Genomic DNA, 10,918 nt, shown 5'->3' on the forward strand with positions numbered 1-10,918 from the left:
CCCCCGGACAGATCCCGAACTGTTCCCCCGGACAGATCCTGTACTGTTCCCACGGACAGACCCTGAACTGTTCCCCCAGAGCGATCCCGAACTGTTCCCCCGGACAGATCCCGAAATGTTCACCTGGACAGATCCCGAACTGTTCCCCCAGACAGATCCCGAACTGTTCCCCAGGACAGATCCTGAACTGTTCCCACGGACAGATCCCGAGCGGTACCCCTGGACAGACCCTGAACTGTTCCCCCGAACAGATCCCGAACTGTTCCCCCGGACAGATCCTGAACTGTTCCCCCGGACAGATCCCGAACTGTTACCCCGGACAGATCCCGAACTGTTCCCCCAAACAGATCCCGAACTGTTCCCCCATAGAGATCCCGAACTGTTCCCTCGGACAGATCCCGAACTGTCCCCCTGAACAGATCCCGAACTGTTCCCCCGGACAGATCCTGAACTGTCCCCCTGAACAGATCCCGAACTGCTCCCCCAGAGAGATCCCGAACTGCTCCCCCAAACAGATCCCGAACTGTTCCCCCGGAGAGATCCCGAACTGTTCCCCGGGAGAGATACCGAACTGTTCCCCCGGACAGATCCTGAGCTGTTCCCCGGGACAGATTCTGAACTGTTCGCACGGACAGATCCCGAACTGTTCCCCAGGACAGATTCCGAACTGTTCCCCCGGAGAGATCCCGAACTGTTCCCTGGGACAGATCCGAACTGTTCCCCCGGACAGATCCTGAACTGTTCCCCGGGACAGATCCTGAACTGTTCCCACGGACAGAACCCGAACGGTTCCCCCGGACAGATCACGAACTGTTCCCCCAGACAGATCCCGAACTGTTCCCCGGGACAGATTCTGAACTGTTCCCCCGGACAGATCCCGAACTGTTCCCCTGGACAGATCCCAAACTGTTCCCCCAGAGAGATCCCGAACTGTTCCACCGGGCAAATCCCAACATGTTACCCCGGAGAAATCCCAAACTGTTCCCCCGGACAGATCCCGAACTGTTCCCCCGGACAGATCCTGTACTGTTCCCACGGACAGACCCTGAACTGTTCCCCCAGAGCGATCCCGAACTGTTCCCCCGGACAGATCCCGAAATGTTCACCTGGACAGATCCCGAACTGTTCCCCCAGACAGATCCCGAACTGTTCCCCAGGACAGATCCTGAACTGTTCCCACGGACAGATCCCGAGCGGTACCCCTGGACAGACCCTGAACTGTTCCCCCGAACAGATCCCGAACTGTTCCCCCGGACAGATCCTGAACTGTTCCCCCGGACAGATCCCGAACTGTTACCCCGGACAGATCCCGAACTGTTCCCCCAAACAGATCCCGAACTGTTCCCCCATAGAGATCCCGAACTGTTCCCTCGGACAGATCCCGAACTGTCCCCCTGAACAGATCCCGAACTGTTCCCCCGGACAGATCCTGAACTGTTCCCCCGGACAGATCCCGAACTGTTACCCCGGACAGATCCCGAACTGTTCCCCCGAACAGATCCCGAACTGTTCCCCCAGAGAGATCCCGAACTGTTCCCCCGGACAGATCCCGAACTGTCCCCCCGGACAGATCCCGAACTGTTTCCCCGGACAGATCCCGAACTGTTTCCCCGGACAGATCCCTAACTGTTCCCCTGGACAGATCCCGAACTGTTCCCACAGAGAGATCCCGAACTGTTCCCCTGGACAGATCCCGAACTGTTCCCTCGGACAGATCCCGAACTGTTCCCCCGGACAGATCCTGAACTGCTTTCCCAGAGAGATCCCGAACTGTTCCCCCGGACAGATCCCGAACTGTTACCCCGGACAGATCCCGAACTGTTCCCCCCGGACAGATCCCGAACTGTTCCCCCGGACAGATCCCGAACTGTTCCCCCCGGACAGATCCCGAACTGTTACCCCGGACAGATCCCGAACTGTTCCCCCCGGACAGATCCCGAACTGTTTCCCCGGACAGATCCCGAACTGTTCCCCCGGACAGATCCCGAACTGTTTCACCGGACAGATCCCGAACTGTTCCCCCAGAGAGATCCCGAACTGTTCCCCCAGACAGATCCCGAGCTGTTCCCACGGACAGATCCCGAACTGTTCCCCCAGAGAGATCCCGAACTGTCCCCCTGAACAGATCCTGAACTGTTCCCCCAGACAGATCCCGAGCTGTTCCCCCGGACAGATCCCGAACTGTTCCCCCCGGACAGATCCCGAACTGTTCCCCCCGGACAGATCCCGAACTGTTCCCCCGGACAGATCCCGAACTGTTTCACCGGACAGATCCCGAACTGTTCCCCCAGACAGATCCTGAACTGTTCCCACGGACAGATCCCGAACAGTACCCCTGGACAGACCCCGAACTGTTCCCGGGACAGATCCCAAACTGTTCCCCACGGACAGGTCCCGAACCGTTCCCCCGGACAGATCCTGAACTGTTCCCCCGGACAGATCCCGAACTGTTTCCCCGAACAGATCCCGAACTGTTCCCCTGGACAGATCCCGAACTGTTCCCCCAGAGAGATCCCGAACTGTTCCCCCGGACAGATCCCGAACTGTTCCGCCAGACAGATCCCGAACTGTTTCCTCCGACAGATCCCTAACTGTTCCCCCGGACAGATCCCGAACTGTTCCCCCGGACAGATCACGAACTGTTCCCCTGGACAGATCCCGAACTGTTCCCCCAGTCAGATCCCGAACTGTTCCCCCAGACAGATCCTGAACTGCTTTCCCAGAGAGATCCCGAACTGTTCCCCCGGACAGATCCCGAACTGTTCCCCTGGACAGATCCCAAACTGTTCCCCCAGAGAGATCCCGAACTGTTCCACCGGGCAAATCCCAAAATGTTACCCCGGAGAAATCCCAAACTGTTCCCCCGGACAGATCCCGAACTGTTCCCCCGGACAGATCCTGTACTGTTCCTACGGACAGACCCTGAACTGTTCCCCCAGAGCGATCCCGAACTGTTCCCCCGGACAGATCCCGAAATGTTCACCTGGACAGATCCCGAACTGTTCCCCCAGACAGATCCCGAACTGTTCCCCAGGACAGATCCTGAACTGTTCCCACGGACAGATCCCGAGCGGTACCCCTGGACAGACCCTGAACTGTTCCCCCGAACAGATCCCGAACTGTTCCCCCGGACAGATCCTGAACTGTTCCCCCGGACAGATCCCGAACTGTTACCCCGGACAGATCCCGAACTGTTCCCCCGAACAGATCCCGAACTGTTCCCCCAGAGAGATCCCGAACTGTTCCCTCGGACAGATCCCGAACTGTTCCCCCCGGACAGATCCCGAACTGTTCCCCCCGGACAGATCCCGAACTGTTTCACCGGACAGATCCCGAACTGTTCCCCCAGACAGATCCTGAACTGTTCCCACGGACAGATCCCGAACAGTACCCCTGGACAGACCCCGAACTGTTCCCGGGACAGATCCCAAACTGTTCCCCACGGACAGGTCCCGAACCGTTCCCCCGGACAGATCCTGAACTGTTCCCCCGGACAGATCCCGAACTGTTTCCCCGAACAGATCCCGAACTGTTCCCCCAGACAGATCCCGAACTGTTCCCCCAGAGAGATCCCGAACTGTTCCCCCGGACAGATCCCGAACTGTTCCGCCAGACAGATCCCGAACTGTTTCCTCCGACAGATCCCTAACTGTTCCCCCGGACAGATCCCGAACTGTTCCCCCGGACAGATCACGAACTGTTCCCCTGGACAGATCCCGAACTGTTCCCCCAGTCAGATCCCGAACTCTTCCCCCAGACAGATCCTGAACTGCTTTCCCAGAGAGATCCCGAACTGTTCCCCCGGACAGATCCCGAACTGTTCCCCTGGACAGATCCCAAACTGTTCCCCCAGAGAGATCCCGAACTGTTCCACCGGGCAAATCCCAAAATGTTACCCCGGAGAAATCCCAAACTGTTCCCCCGGACAGATCCCGAACTGTTCCCCCGGACAGATCCTGTACTGTTCCCACGGACAGACCCTGAACTGTTCCCCCAGAGCGATCCCGAACTGTTCCCCCGGACAGATCCCGAAATGTTCACCTGGACAGATCCCGAACTGTTCCCCCAGACAGATCCCGAACTGTTCCCCCAGACAGATCCTGAACTGTTCCCACGGACAGATCCCGAACAGTACCCCTGGACAGACCCCGAACTGTTCCCGGGACAGATCCCAAACTGTTCACCACGGACAGGTCCCGAACCGTTCCCCCGGACAGATCCTGAACTGTTCCCCCGGACAGATCCCGAACTGTTTCCCCGAACAGATCCCGAACTGTTCCCCTGGACAGATCCCGAACTGTTCCCCCAGAGAGATCCCGAACTGTTCCCCCGGACAGATCCCGAACTGTTCCGCCAGACAGATCCCGAACTGTTTCCTCCGACAGATCCCTAACTGTTCCCCCGGACAGATCCCGAACTGTTCCCCCGGACAGATCACGAACTGTTCCCCTGGACAGATCCCGAACTGTTCCCCCAGTCAGATCCCGAACTCTTCCCCCAGACAGATCCTGAACTGCTTTCCCAGAGAGATCCCGAACTGTTCCCCCGGACAGATCCCGAACTGTTCCCCTGGACAGATCCCAAACTGTTCCCCCAGAGAGATCCCGAACTGTTCCACCGGGCAAATCCCAAAATGTTACCCAGGAGAAATCCCAAACTGTTCCCCCGGACAGATCCCGAACTGTTCCCCCGGACAGATCCTGTACTGTTCCTACGGACAGACCCTGAACTGTTCCCCCAGAGCGATCCCGAACTGTTCCCCCGGACAGATCCCGAAATGTTCACCTGGACAGATCCCGAACTGTTCCCCCAGACAGATCCCGAACTGTTCCCCAGGACAGATCCTGAACTGTTCCCACGGACAGATCCCGAGCGGTACCCCTGGACAGACCCTGAACTGTTCCCCCGAACAGATCCCGAACTGTTCCCCCGGACAGATCCTGAACTGTTCCCCCGGACAGATCCCGAACTGTTACCCCGGACAGATCCCGAACTGTTCCCCCAAACAGATCCCGAACTGTTCCCCCAGAGAGATCCCGAACTGTTCCCTCGGACAGATCCCGAACTGTCCCCCTGAACAGATCCCGAACTGTTCCCCCGGACAGATCCTGAACTGTTCCCCCGGACAGATCCCGAACTGTTACCCCGGACAGATCCCGAACTGTTCCCCCGAACAGATCCCGAACTGTTCCCCCAGAGAGATCCCGAACTGTTCCCCCGGACAGATCCCGAACTGTCCCCCCGGACAGATCCCGAACTGTTTCCCCGGACAGATCCCGAACTGTTTCCCCGGACAGATCCCTAACTGTTCCCCTGGACAGATCCCGAACTGTTCCCACAGAGAGATCCCGAACTGTTCCCCTGGACAGATCCCGAACTGTTCCCTCGGACAGATCCCGAACTGTTCCCCCGGACAGATCCTGAACTGCTTTCCCAGAGAGATCCCGAACTGTTCCCCCGGACAGATCCCGAACTGTTACCCCGGACAGATCCCGAACTGTTCCCCCCGGACAGATCCCGAACTGTTCCCCTGGACAGATCCCGAACTGTTCCCCCCGGACAGATCCCGAACTGTTACCCCGGACAGATCCCGAACTGTTCCCCCCGGACAGATCCCGAACTGTTTCCCCGGACAGATCCCGAACTGTTCCCCCGGACAGATCCCGAACTGTTTCACCGGACAGATCCCGAACTGTTCCCCCAGAGAGATCCCGAACTGTTCCCCCAGACAGATCCCGAGCTGTTCCCACGGACAGATCCCGAACTGTTCCCCCAGAGAGATCCCGAACTGTCCCCCTGAACAGATCCTGAACTGTTCCCCCAGACAGATCCCGAGCTGTTCCCCCGGACAGATCCCGAACTGTTCCCCCCGGACAGATCCCGAACTGTTCCCCCCGGACAGATCCCGAACTGTTCCCCCGGACAGATCCCGAACTGTTTCACCGGACAGATCCCGAACTGTTCCCCCAGACAGATCCTGAACTGTTCCCACGGACAGATCCCGAACAGTACCCCTGGACAGACCCCGAACTGTTCCCGGGACAGATCCCAAACTGTTCCCCACGGACAGGTCCCGAACCGTTCCCCCGGACAGATCCTGAACTGTTCCCCCGGACAGATCCCGAACTGTTTCCCCGAACAGATCCCGAACTGTTCCCCTGGACAGATCCCGAACTGTTCCCCCAGAGAGATCCCGAACTGTTCCCCCCGGACAGATCCCGAACTGTTCCGCCAGACAGATCCCGAACTGTTTCCTCCGACAGATCCCTAACTGTTCCCCCGGACAGATCCCGAACTGTTCCCCCGGACAGATCACGAACTGTTCCCCTGGACAGATCCCGAACTGTTCCCCCAGTCAGATCCCGAACTGTTCCCCCAGACAGATCCTGAACTGCTTTCCCAGAGAGATCCCGAACTGTTCCCCCGGACAGATCCCGAACTGTTCCCCTGGACAGATCCCAAACTGTTCCCCCAGAGAGATCCCGAACTGTTCCACCGGGCAAATCCCAAAATGTTACCCCGGAGAAATCCAAACTGTTCCCCCGGACAGATCCCGAACTGTTCCCCCGGACAGATCCTGTACTGTTCCTACGGACAGACCCTGAACTGTTCCCCCAGAGCGATCCCGAACTGTTCCCCCGGACAGATCCCGAAATCGTTCACCTGGACAGATCCCGAACTGTTCCCCCAGACAGATCCCGAACTGTTACCCCGGACAGATCCCGAACTGTTCCCCCGAACAGATCCCGAACTGTTCCCCCAGACAGATCCCGAACTGTTACCCCGGACAGATCCCGAACTGTTCCCCAGGACAGATCCCGAGCGGTACCCCTGGACAGACCCTGAACTGTTCCCCCGAACAGATCCCGAACCGTTCCCCCGGACAGATCCTGAACTGTTCCCCCGGACAGATCCCGAACTGTTTCCCCGAACAGATCCCGAACTGTTCCCCTGGACAGATCCCGAACTGTTCCCCCAGAGAGATCCCGAACTGTTCCCCCGGACAGATCCCGAACTGTTCCGCCAGACAGATCCCGAACTGTTTCCTCCGACAGATCCCTAACTGTTCCCCCGGACAGATCCCGAACTGTTCCCCCGGACAGATCACGAACTGTTCCCCTGGACAGATCCCGAACTGTTCCCCCAGTCAGATCCCGAACTCTTCCCCCAGACAGATCCTGAACTGCTTTCCCAGAGAGATCCCGAACTGTTCCCCCGGACAGATCCCGAACTGTTCCCCTGGACAGATCCCAAACTGTTCCCCAGAGAGATCCCGAACTGTTCCACCGGGCAAATCCCAAAATGTTACCCCGGAGAAATCCCAAACTGTTCCCCCGGACAGATCCCGAACTGTTCCCCCGGACAGATCCTGTACTGTTCCCACGGACAGACCCTGAACTGTTCCCCCAGAGCGATCCCGAACTGTTCCCCCCGGACAGATCCCGAAATGTTCACCTGGACAGATCCCGAACTGTTCCCCCAGACAGATCCCGAACTGTTCCCAGGACAGATCCTGAACTGTTCCCACGGACAGATCCCGAGCGGTACCCCTGGACAGACCCTGAACTGTTCCCCCGAACAGATCCCGAACTGTTCCCCCGGACAGATCCTGAACTGTTCCCCCGGACAGATCCCGAACTGTTACTCCGGACAGATCCCGAACTGTTCCCCCGAACAGATCCCGAACTGTTCCCCCAGAGAGATCCCGAACTGTTCCCTCGGACAGATCCCGAACTGTCCCCCTGAACAGATCCCGAACTGTTCCCCCGGACAGATCCCGAACTGTTCCCCCGGACAGATCCCGAACTGTTCCCCCGGACAGATCCCGAACTGTTCCCCTGGACAGATCCCGAACTGTTCCCCCGGACAGATCCCGAGCTGTTCCCCCGGACAGATCCCGAACTGTTCCCCCCGGACAGATCCCGAACTGCTCCCCCCCGGACAGATCCCGAACTGTTCCCCCCGGACAGATCCCGAACTGTTCCCCCGGACAGATCCCGAACTGTTCCCCCGGACAGATCCCGAACTGTTCCCCCGGACAGATCCCGAACTGTCCCCCTGAACAGATCCTGAACTGTTCCCCTCGGACAGATCCCGAACCGTTCCCCCGGACAGATCCCTAACTGTTCCCCCGGACAGATCCCTAACTGTTCCCCCGACAGATCCCGAACTGTTCCCCCGGACAGATCCCGAACTGTCCCCCTGAACAGATCCTGAACTGTTCCCCTCGGACAGATCCCGAACCGTTCCCCCGGACAGATCCCTAACTGTTCCCCCGGACAGATCCCTAACTGTTCCCCCGGACAGATCCCTAACTGTTCCCCCGGACAGATCCCGAACCGTTCCCCCGGACAGATCCCTAACTGTTCCCCCGGACAGATCCCGAACTGTTCCCCTCGGACAGATCCCGAACCGTTCCCCCGGACAGATCCCTAACTGTTCCCCCGGACAGATCCCGAACTGTTCCCCCCGGACAGATCCCGAACTGTTCCCCTCGGACAGATCCCGAACTGTTCCCCCGGACAGATCCCGAACCGTTCCCCCGGACAGATCCCTAACTGTTCCCCCGGACAGATCCTGAACTGTTCCCCCGGACAGATCCCGAACTGTTCCCCCAGAGAGATCCCGAACTGTTCCCCCGGACAGATCCCTAACTGTTCCCCCGGACAGATCCCTAACTGTTCCCCCGGACAGATCCCGAACCGTTCCCCCGGACAGATCCCTAACTGTTCCCCCGGACAGATCCCGAACTGTTCCCCTCGGACAGATCCCGAACCGTTCCCCCGGACAGATCCCTAACTGTTCCCCCGGACAGATCCCGAACTGTTCCCCCGGACAGATCCCGAACTGTTCCCCTCGGACAGATCCCGAACTGTTCCCCGGACAGATCCCGAACCGTTCCCCCGGACAGATCCCTAACTGTTCCCCCGGACAGATCCTGAACTGTTCCCCCGAACAGATCCCGAACTGTTCCCCCGGACAGATCCCTAACTGTTCCCCCGGACAGATCCTGAACTGTTCCCCCGAACAGATCCCGAACTGTTCCCCCGGACAGATCCCTAACTGTTCCCCCGAACAGATCCCGAACTGTTCCCCCCGGACAGATCCCTAACTGTTCCCCCGAACAGATCCCGAACTGTTCCCCCGGACAGATCCCTAACTGTTCCCCCGGACAGATCCTGAACTGTTCCCCTCGGACAGATCCCGAACCGTTCCCCCGGACAGATCCCTAACTGTTCCCCCGGACAGATCCTGAACTGTTCCCCCGAACAGATCCCGAACTGTTCCCCCGGACAGATCCCTAACTGTTCCCCCGGACAGATCCTGAACTGTTCCCCGAACAGATCCCGAACTGTTCCCCCGGACAGATCCCTAACTGTTCCCCCGAACAGATCCCGAACTGTTCCCCCGGACAGATCCCTAACTGTTCCCCGAACAGATCCCGAACTGTTCCCCCGGACAGATCCCTAACTGTTCCCCCGGACAGATCCTGAACTGTTCCCCTCGGACAGATCCCGAACCGTTCCCCCGGACAGATCCCTAACTGTTCCCCGGACAGATCCCTAACTGTTCCCCGGGACAGATCCCGATCTGTTTCTTGTCGGCTCCCGCACCCGACCTGCTCCGAAATGAATTCGTCTCCCCCCCCCCCCCCCGGAGCCCAGTCCGCCCCCCCCCCCCGGGAGCCCCAGTCCCCCCCCCCCCCGGGAGCCCAGTCCCCCCCCCCCCGGGAGCCCAGTCCCCCCCCCCCCCCGGGAGCCCAGTCCCGTCCCCCCCCCCGGGAGCCCAGTCCCCCCCCCCCCGGGAGCCCAGTCCCCCCCCGGGAGCCCATTCCCCCCCCCCCCCGGGAGCCCAGTCCCCCCCCCCCCCCCCGGGAGCCCATTCCCCCCCCCCCCCCGGGAGCCCAGTCCCCCCCCCCCCCCCCCGGGAGCCCATTCCCCCCCCCCCCCCGGGAGCCCAGTCCCCCCCCCCCCCCCCCCGGGAGCCCAGTCCCCCCCGGGAGCCCAGTCCCCCCCCCCCCCCCCGGGAGCCCAGTCCCCCCCGGGAGCCCAGTCCCCCCCCCCCCCCCCGGAGCCCAGTCCCCCCCGGGAGCCCAGTCCCCCCCCCCCCCCCCCGGGAGCCCAGTCCCCCCCCCCCCGGGAGCCCAGTCCCCCCGGGAGCCCAGTCCCCCCCCCCCCCGGGAGCCCAGTCCCCCCCCCCCCCCGGGAGCCCAGTCCCCCCCCCCCCCCGGGAGCCCAGTCCCCCCCGGGAGCCCAGTCCCCCTCCCCCCCCCGGGAGCCCAGTCCCCCTCCCCCCCCGGGAGCCCAGTCCCCCCCCCCCCGGGAGCCCAGTCCCCCCCCCCCCCCCCCGGGGTCCGGTGTGTGTCACTTACCGGGAGCAGGGAGCGGTATCTGCCCGAAAGCAGGAAGGAGAGAACCGGGTCAGTGTCACCTCAGGGAGGGAGGAGGGCACCGCAACGTCCACAGGGAGAGAGGGAGGGGAAAACTAACAGGGGGTGGGGACAGAGAGAGAGGGAGGGAGAGAGAGGGAGGGAGAGAGAGAGAGAGAGGGGAGAGGGGGTGGGGGAAAACAAATGGGGGGTGGGGACAGAGGGAGAGAGAGGAGGGGCAAACTAATAGGTGGTGCGGACAGAGAGAGAGGGAGGGGAGAGAGAGAGGGAGAGGGAGGGGAGATAGGGAGGGAGAGAGGGAGGGGAAAAACTAACAGGGGGTGGGGACAGAGAGAGAGGGAGGGAGAGAGAGGGAGGGAGAGAGAGAGAGAGAGGGGAGAGGGGGTGGGGAAAACAAATGGGGGGTGGGGACAGAGGGAGAGAGAGGAGGGGCAAACTAATAGGTGGTGCGGACAGAGAGAGAGGGAGGGAGAGAGAGAGGGAGAGGGAGGGGAGATAGGGAGGGAGAGAGGGAGGGGAAAACTAACA

The 10,918-nt window shown here is 60.8% G+C and overlaps 1 protein-coding gene across 1 annotated transcript in view; it reads right to left on the reverse strand.

Annotated features, from left to right (window-relative positions):
- The window catches only part of LOC140493434 (CD82 antigen-like), a 173,363-nt gene extending 162,821 nt beyond the window's left edge, over positions 1 to 10,542 (reverse strand). The window contains exon 1 of the mRNA XM_072591864.1: positions 10,373 to 10,542. The gene's annotated coding sequence lies outside the window, so the exon portion shown is untranslated. The remainder of the gene's footprint in view (positions 1 to 10,372) is intronic.
- Positions 10,543 to 10,918: the final 376 nt, after the last annotated feature.

This window comes from Chiloscyllium punctatum, chromosome 22 (genome assembly GCF_047496795.1).
Source record: "Chiloscyllium punctatum isolate Juve2018m chromosome 22, sChiPun1.3, whole genome shotgun sequence".
In the NCBI taxonomy this organism is placed as follows: domain Eukaryota; kingdom Metazoa; phylum Chordata; class Chondrichthyes; order Orectolobiformes; family Hemiscylliidae; genus Chiloscyllium; species Chiloscyllium punctatum.